This window comes from Molossus molossus, unplaced genomic scaffold (genome assembly GCF_014108415.1).
Source record: "Molossus molossus isolate mMolMol1 unplaced genomic scaffold, mMolMol1.p scaffold_m16_p_16, whole genome shotgun sequence".
In the NCBI taxonomy this organism is placed as follows: Eukaryota; Metazoa; Chordata; class Mammalia; order Chiroptera; family Molossidae; genus Molossus; species Molossus molossus.
In genome coordinates, this window is record NW_023425351.1 from 37,454,409 (window position 1) to 37,463,409 (window position 9,001).

A 9,001-nucleotide genomic window follows, 5' to 3' on the forward strand; every position below is an offset into this window, starting at 1 on the left:
GATTACTTGGAACCATTGATAAGTCTCTTTATTATTTCATAATGAAACAAACTCTGGATTCTCCTAGAGTTTCTTTACAAGCTGCTGTGTGCTTTGTAGCTTCCATATTTATGCTTAGGCCCCTAAAATAGTTCTCCAGTTCAACCCCTCTGTTATGAGATGTTTATATTTGCTTACTTGTCTTGTACTACTGTCTTAACGAACTGCTGTTTTAAAAATAGTTCCTTTATTTTATTGTTGACATTATTACAGATGCCCCCTCATTTGCCCTGCTCCACTCTCCCCTCCCTCTGGCCATAGCCACATTGTTGCCGGTGTCCATGGGATATATGTATGTTCTTTGACTATTCTCTTCACCTTGTTTCATTCCATCTGCACTGCCCCTGCCACCTCCCCTCTGACATCTGCCAGTCTGTATCATGTATTCATGACTCTGGTTCTATTTTGTTCATTTTATTTTGTTCATTAGATTCCATTTATAAGTGAGATCATATGGTATTTGTCTTTCTCTGACTGGCTTATTTCACTTAGCATAATACTCTCCAGGTCCATCTATGCTGCTGCACAAGATAATAGTTCCTTCCTTTTTACAGCTGTGTAGTATTCCATTGTGTAAATGTACCACAGCTTTTTTATCCACTCATCTACTGATAGGCACTTGGGCTGTTTCCAGATGTTAGCTATTGTGAATAATGCTGCTATGAACATAGGGGTGCATATATTCTTTCTGATTGGTGTTTCAAGATTCTTAGGATACATTCCCAGAAGTGGGATCACTGGGTCAAAAGGCAGTTCCATTTTAAATTTTTTGAGGAAACGCCGTACTGGCTGCACCAGTCTGCATTCCTACCAGCAGTGTACTAGGGTTTCTTTTTCTCCACAGCTTCATCAGCACTCGTTTGTTGATTTATTGATGGTAGCCATTCTGGCAGGTGTGAGGTGGTATCTCATTGTGGTTTTAATTTGCATCTCTCTGATGATTAGTGACTTTGAAGATTTTTCATATGTCTCTTAGCCATCTGTATGTCCTCTTTAGAGAAGTGTCTATTTAGGTTTTTTGCCCAGTTTTTAAAAAAATATTTTTTTCTTTATTGATTTAGAAAGAGAGGAAGGGAGAGGGAGAGAGAGATAGAAACATCAATGAGAGAGAACGTCAATTGGCCACCTCCTGCATGTCCCCCACTGGGGATTGGGCCCACAAGCTGGGCATGTGCCCTGACCAGGAATCGAACCAGTGACCTCTTGGTGAATGGGTCGACACTCAATCACTGAGCCACACCGGCTGGGCTGTCCAGTTTTTGGTTGGATTGTTCATCTTCCTTTTGTATGAGCTCTTTATATATTTTGGACATTAAGCCCTTATCAGATGTATCATTGGTGAATATGTTCTTTCTTTCATACAGTAGATTCTCTTTTAATTTTGTGGATGGTTTCTTTTGCTGTGCAGAAGCTTTTTAGTTTGATGATGTCCCATTTATTTATTTTTTTTCTTTGTTTCCCTTGCCTGAGGACATATATTAACAAAAATATTGCTGCAAGAGATATCTGAGATTTTACTGCCTATGTCTTCTCAGATTTTTATGGTTTTACAATTTGCATTTAAGTCTTTTATCCATTTTGAGTTTATTATTGTGCGTGATGTAAGTTGGTGGTCTAGTTTCATTTTTTTGCATATACCTATCCAATTTTCCCAAAACCATTTATTGAAGAGACTGTCTTTACTCCATTGTGTGCTCTTGCCTCCTTTGTCAAATATTAATTGATCACAGAGGCGTGGATTGATTTCTGGGCTCTCTGTTCTGTTCCATTGATCTATATACCTGTTCCTGTGCCAGTACATGGCTGTTTCAATTACAATGTGCTTGTAGTATAGTTTGATATCTGGTATTGTGAGGAAAGGGTGGTTTTTTCAATGGTCAATTGAATATCACAGTGGAAAAATCTCTACCTCTATTCGCACACTAAAATCAATTTCAGGTAGATGGAAGATACAAATGTAAAAGTTCAATGATAAAGATTTTAGAAGATAACATATATTTATGACTATTGTGTAGGCCAAGATTTCTTAAACAAGACCCCAAAAAGGCCAACTTTAAAAGAAACCATTGGTAAGTTGAAGTTTACATTCTACATTAAATTTACACTTATGTGTATTCACATTCAATACAAATTTTCTATTTACATTGAAGTTAGAAACTCTATTCATTAAAATATCCTGTTATAAAAATGAAAAGGCAAGCCTAAATATGAGAAAATATATATATTTTGAAACATACTTGACAAAGCACTTTCATTCAGAATAAATAATTCGTGAAATCAGTAAGGGAAAGACGACAGCCTAACAAAAATGGGCAAGACACTGAAGACACATCTCTCAAAAAAGGGTTTCCAGATGACCAATAAGTACATATAAGTGCTCAGCCTTAGTATCATGACAGTGCAAAATAAAATAAAGATACCACTCACTATAAAAATACAAAAACAGTTCAAATTTAAAAACTTAGAATACCAAGTGTCGATAAGGATATGGATGGAGCAAATGAACTTTCATAATACATTTATTATATAAAGTGAGATGTTTAGTCTTAATCTGTAACTTTCAACTGGACTGTTTTGTAAGTATCTTAAATTAAGACAGGAAAAGTCCTCGCTCTGTTTGATGGAAGCCATGATGACAGCAGATGGCGGCAGAGTGCACACTAAGCTGAGCTCACAGCACTGCTAAATGTAGAGAATACTGCTACCTCTCCCCTCGCTTCTCACTTACATTGTCCCTCTCCTTATTCACGAGAGCATTGGGCAGCTCAGAGACAAAGTGTACTGCTGTCTTATGTGCTGAGGTTTTCCAGTGCAGGCTTAGGAATTGAATGCTAAAAATAGAAATATACTTTTCACCCATCTCCCAGGGAAAGGGTCACAAAAATAGGTCATGTCTCAGGGGAAAAAAACAACAACTAGTTATCTAGTGATTATGCATTCCTCTTCCCTCATTTGATTGCATTACACATTTACATAAAAAAGTAAACCATTATCCAAAGTATGTAATGCCTCTTTTGCAAATACGGTCTCCCCAAATGGGACTCTATATGGCACACTATAGGATATGTTATACATTTATTTTAATATGGCAACTTTAAATGGAACAGCAGGTGCTGGTTTTTTGTTTTTGTTTTTTTAATACTTTATTGGTTTTAGGGAGAGAGAGAGAAACATCGGTGAGAGAGAACATTCATTGGCTGCCTCCTGCATGCCCCCCACTGGGGATCGGGCCCACAACCTGGGCATGTGCCCTGACTGGGAATCGAAATGGCAACCTCTTGGTGCATGGGTCGATGCTCAACCAGTGAGCCACACCAGCTGGGCTTAATATGGCAACTTTAAACCTTACCAAAGGCAATATGGTTTCAAATACCATGAAACCCGCTTTCTTCTCTCAGGTTCTCTTAGAGTTTGTTTTTATTGTAAATGAGGCTTCTATATTAAGCAAGATTACAAGAGATGTTTTTGTACGTGTATAAGTTTGTATTTGTGTGTTTCATCCCTACTTTTGTTTATACAATATTTGTACGTTTTAATACTATTATGCTAATACTTTTCTAATCTATATCTCATATTTATTTTTTTACTTGATGGAAGAAGAAAAAGAGAAAAACAGTGATACAAAGTCTTGACCTGACTGGGAGAGCTGTGGACAAGCCTGTTACTGGGTCTGGTCTCTATCAGTTTCATTACCCTTAACTTGTACATGTTTCTTTTCCTTTGAAAGAGAATGGCGGAATTTACTTATAGTGGTTAAAGTTATTTTGTACTGATGCTGACTTAGACAACTTTCTAGTAACTATTTGAACTTACAGACAACTTTTCTTATATGCAGCTTCCAATTTTGTTTATTTTTTTTGTTAATCCTCACCCAAGGATATTTTTTCATTGATTTTTTTAGATGGAGTGGAAGGGAGGGAGGGGGAGAGAGAAAGAGAGAGAAACATCAATGTGAGAGATACACATCGATTGGTTGCCTTCCTCACGAGGCTGGGGATCGAACCTGCAACCCAAGCATGTGCCCTTGACCAGGAATTGAACCTGCAGCCTTTCAGTCTGTGGGCCGACGCTCTAACTGCTGAGTCAAACCGACCAGGGCCATCTTCCAATTTTAAATCTATTGTTTTGTTTTGACAAATGACAGCAAAGGATTAGTTTATTTCCTTCACCCCCACCCAATCACTGGACACTTAGGCACAACCATGTAACAGAAAAGGAAGCTCCTGGGTAGCTGGTGGTGCCACTTATAAATACTCATTAAGGAAAAACCAAGTTTATTTTGATCCTCTTTTATCCCAACTGTTTGGTATTGCCACAAGAACATAATAGTAGCTGAAGGAATTAATGAATGGGCATTCTGGATGGGGTTATTATTGTCTATTATAATTAAGAGCCTCCAAGTGAGATCTCATAATGCCATTACTGCTTTCTTCGATGGAGCATAATCAATTTACAAATATTTATCCAGTGCTTACAAATGCGGGGTACTAATATTGTAGGGATACAGTGGTCTCTACTTTAATAAAGCTTATGGTTGAACAGAAAAGATAGAACAAGTATAATAAGTAGTGTATTAATTTTTTTTTTTTATCCTCACCCGAGGATATTTTTCTATTTTTTTTGTACAGATAGAGTGGGAGGGAGAGAGAGGAAGGAGAGAGAGAGAGAAACATCGACGTGAAGGGACACATCGAGTGGCTGCCACCCGCACGACCAACCAGGGCCGGGGACAAACTGCAACCGAAGTACGTGCCCTTAGCGGGAACCGAACCCGGGTCTCTCCGGACCGCAGGCTGACGCTCTAACCGCTGAGCCAAACTGGCCAGGGCGTGTATTAATTTTTTATGGCTGCTGTTAAAAATTACAACTGCCCTGGCCGGTTTGGCTCAGTGGTTAAAGCCTCGGCCTGTGGACCAAAGAGTCCCAGGTTCGATTCCTGGGACTCTTTGTACCTCAGTTGCAGTTTGTCCCTGGCGTCGTGCAAGTGGCAACCAATCGATGTTTCTCTCTCACATCAATATTTCTCTCTCTTTCTCTCTCCCTCTCTCCCACTCTGTCTGAAGATGAATGTAATAATATCCTCGGGTGAAGATTAAAAAAGAAAAAATTACCACAACTTAGTGGCTTAAAACAACACAAATTTGTTATGTTACAGTTCTAGCTATCTTGTCTTAAATGGCTCTCACTGGGCTACGCTGTCTGCAGGGCTGTGTCCATCTGGAGGCTGTAAGTGAGACTACTTTCTTGCTTTTTCTGTCTTCTAGAGGCCAAATGCATTCCTTGGCTCTTGGCCTCTTCACATTTTTTCAAGGCCAGTAGCATAGCATCTTTAAATTTCTTTCTGACTCTGACTCTCCTGCCTGCCTCTCTTACTTTTAAAAATTCTGTGATTGCATTGGGTCAACCAGATAATCTTCATCTCAAGACCCTTAACTTAATCACAACTGCAGTGTCCCTTTTACCATGTAAGGTAATATAGTCACAGGTTCTGGGGATTTGGATGTGGACATTTTGGGGGGTGGGGTGGCATTATTCTAACTACCACAAGCACTAATAAGAAAATCTGCAAGGTACAAGAACATGAAAGCTGAAATAGTTTGGTCATCTGGAATGGCCTCTGGAAGAGGTATTTTAGTCAGCTGGGATGAAAGGGTGGGAAGGAGGGTGAGGATTTTCAGATAGCAGGAACAGCATGTGCAAAGTCCCTGAGGTGGGAGCAATTGTGTTTACAGACTCTACATTGGCCCTTTGACAGAACTGACCAACAGGAGAGGAAAGATTTGCTTAGAGTAAAGTATGTCATTTCAAAACAAGAAAAAAACTGTGTTCTTGCTTTCATCTGAATCATGTTTTTTATCTTAGCCATTACAGCAACCAGAGAAGATTTTGTTTTGTTTTAGCTAAATGTGCTTCTCATTTTAAGGAGCCTCTCTCAAAGCCATCACTACACATAGTTTCAAAGGATCTTTACCTAGAAGGGGAAGGGGCCAAGCTCAGAACACAAAGCCAAAGCCAGCGCCCTGATCCTATTGGGAGAAGTCTGCTGCTTGCTTGGGGTCAGCTGTTATTCTGGTCATGTTTCCATGCTGCAGTTTTCTGTTGCAGCCACTCTAGTTGTGAGGCGCTGAGGGACAGAACTGACGCAGCAGGAAAAAGCAGTTTTTAGCAGATCAGGGCATTTTAAGAAATAGTTTGAAAGTGATTGAAATTTTCTCAAGCCAGCTCTGATTGGAAATAATCATAGACATAGTTTACATGGCACTTTGATTCCCAATATTTTAATAAATATTTGAGTGCCCACTACATGTATCCTTTTAATTGCCTTTTAAAAAAATAAGAGTACAGCAATGCCAGCTGCCAGGGAGACCTATTGCGTTGATTTTCAATAATACTTACTGGACCACTTCAGTTCTAATCCCCAGAAGGTTAAAAAGCTATAAGATCGATTTTATGCAACCAGAGTATCTAACCTGGACATTAGCCAAACCAGAACTCCAAACCCATATCTTTTATTTTGTCCGCTTCCTTGGTTCTTATAAAGCTGCACAGAGAGCCCTCGATTAATCCATATTTTGTTCGTTTTAGGTTATCTGTATGCTTAGGATAAAGAGGCAGAGTAGAACTGTAGCTAAGAGCAAAAGCTTTGAATTCCGAGAGGCCTGGATCTGAGTCTCCCACTTCCCTGTTTCCTTTGTGTGTGATCCTAAGCAGACTCTCCCACCCCAATGGGCCTGTTCTTCGTCGGTGAAAACTGGATAAACACCTGTCTCAGGAGACTCATTGTAAGAAGTGAAGGATATAATAGACATAAAGTTGTCAGCACAGTGCCTGAAATAGATAAGTGCACAATAAATGCAGCACATCATTGTAACTGGATTGTTTTGACAACCACAAAACCAATTAATGTGACATGCTTACACACTGAACGCTTCTGTGGTCTCTCTGAGGTAAGTGTAGACATGGCGATCCAGAGGAGGAGATCTGGCCAAACAACAGCTCCAGGGGAAGAGTGATAGCTTCAACTGACCAAACAAGCTCAATATGGAAAACACTGGGATGAGGTTGTTAATGAAATTTAAGGCCACATTAATTGAGTATCCAAAATAAAGGAGGAGATGGCTCTGTTATGTGCTGTTCACTTCTTATCCATGGTATCATGTCTAGTACTAAATGTACCTGGTTCTAAGGGGCCTCATAAGTTGGATTGTATTTGGAGAGTAGTGATTTGTGTGGGGATCTAGAGATGCCCCAGGAAGAATAGAAGGAACTGAAAAAAAAAAAAGATTAACCAGACCATGATGACTTTCTTCAGATATTTGTCCCATGAAAGCTGGAGTTAATATCCATTAGCTCCCAAGTCCAGAACTAGGATTAATACATGGAAGCTATGACACAGTGGCTTTCAGCTCAAGAGAAGGAAGGACATTCAGATAATTAAAAGCTACCTAAATAATAGGGGCTCCTTCATTCAGGTCTTCCTACAGATGCCTTATGGCAATGAGTCTGAGGTGCAGAGATGGGTTACCTGCCTTGGGTAAAAGGATGGACCATATGGATTTCATGGATTTTTCCCAGTTTGCCACTTAGGTGTTCACACAAAGCCCTCCCAGATGAATTCACAACAACAAAGGAGGGTGTCTATTTGGTCTCCAAGATGGTGAGCCTTGAAGATTGAAATACTAACAAAACCCTTAAAGCATTCTCTTGCCCACAGCATAAACTCTAGGATCAGAGACTAAGATCGTGAAAGACCCATATTCATATGGTTCAACCATTTTGGCAAATATAATTTATTCTATGATGTGTATGTCTAAGTACATAAAGTAATAAGCCTTGTTATTAGGGTTGTCCTGAGGAGTCCTATAAATGAGTGGTTTAGCAAAGAATCTGAAATGGATTAAGATCAAGTGAAAATTCTGTAACTCATTTATTCTTCTTCACAAAATAAACAAGTTTAAAGGTTAGATATGTATTTAATAGGCAGATGTGGGGAAGTAGTAGAGAGTGTATTAGACTGGAAGACTAAAGGTTTGGGTTTTAGTTCTACCTTGATTGGTGACTGGACTTTGGCTAAACCAGTCCTGTTTTCTGGGTTTCTGTCCCATCATTTATAGTCCCAATGATTCTAGGGCCTCTTTTATCTGTAATTCCAAGATCTGCAATTGATAACTTTCTATATATAAAATGCTGGATGAAGATAATTAATGCTCACATTGAGCCTACTTGTCCTTGGACAAGTCATTTAACCTAAATTTTAGTTTCATATATTTTTAAACAGTAGATACTACCATGAGAGGGTAGGTGAGTAGGACTTGTAAGAAATACATCAGTTTAAATTCAGACAATGTACATGAAGAAATGTTAATGACCTTGACATTTGAACAAAACCTGTAATATGGAGTATGCCACCACAAAACCCTGAATTACTATTCCAAAAGAAATCAACCTGTGGAAGAACATTCCTAGCTGCCTATGGAATAATCATTTCCCCCTTCTTTGCTACAAAACACTGGCTTTATTTGGGATGGATTGTGCTCGTTTTTCACTGAGTATGTAGCCATGTTGCAGGGCATCCAGTGAGAGAGGCAGAAGTCCATAGATGACGCTTCAGAGACGGCTACTGGCTTCCTCATAAGAAAAGATAAACTTCACTGGCACACACTTTTTGTCCTTTTTTTTTTTATCCTCACCTGAGGACATCTTTTCATTTTTTGTTCAGATAGAGTGGGAGGGAGAGAAAGGAAGAGAGAGAGAGAGAAACATCAATGTGAAAGGGACACATCGAGTGGCCGCCACCCACACAACCCATCGAGTGGCTGGGGACAAACTGCAACCGAGGTATGTGGTCTTAGTGTGAACCAAACCCGGGTCTCTGGACCGCAGGCTGATGCTCTAACCGCTGAGCCAAACTGGCTAGGGTTTTTTGTTCTTTTCTTCCTGCCTGTAATGTGATTGTGATGCC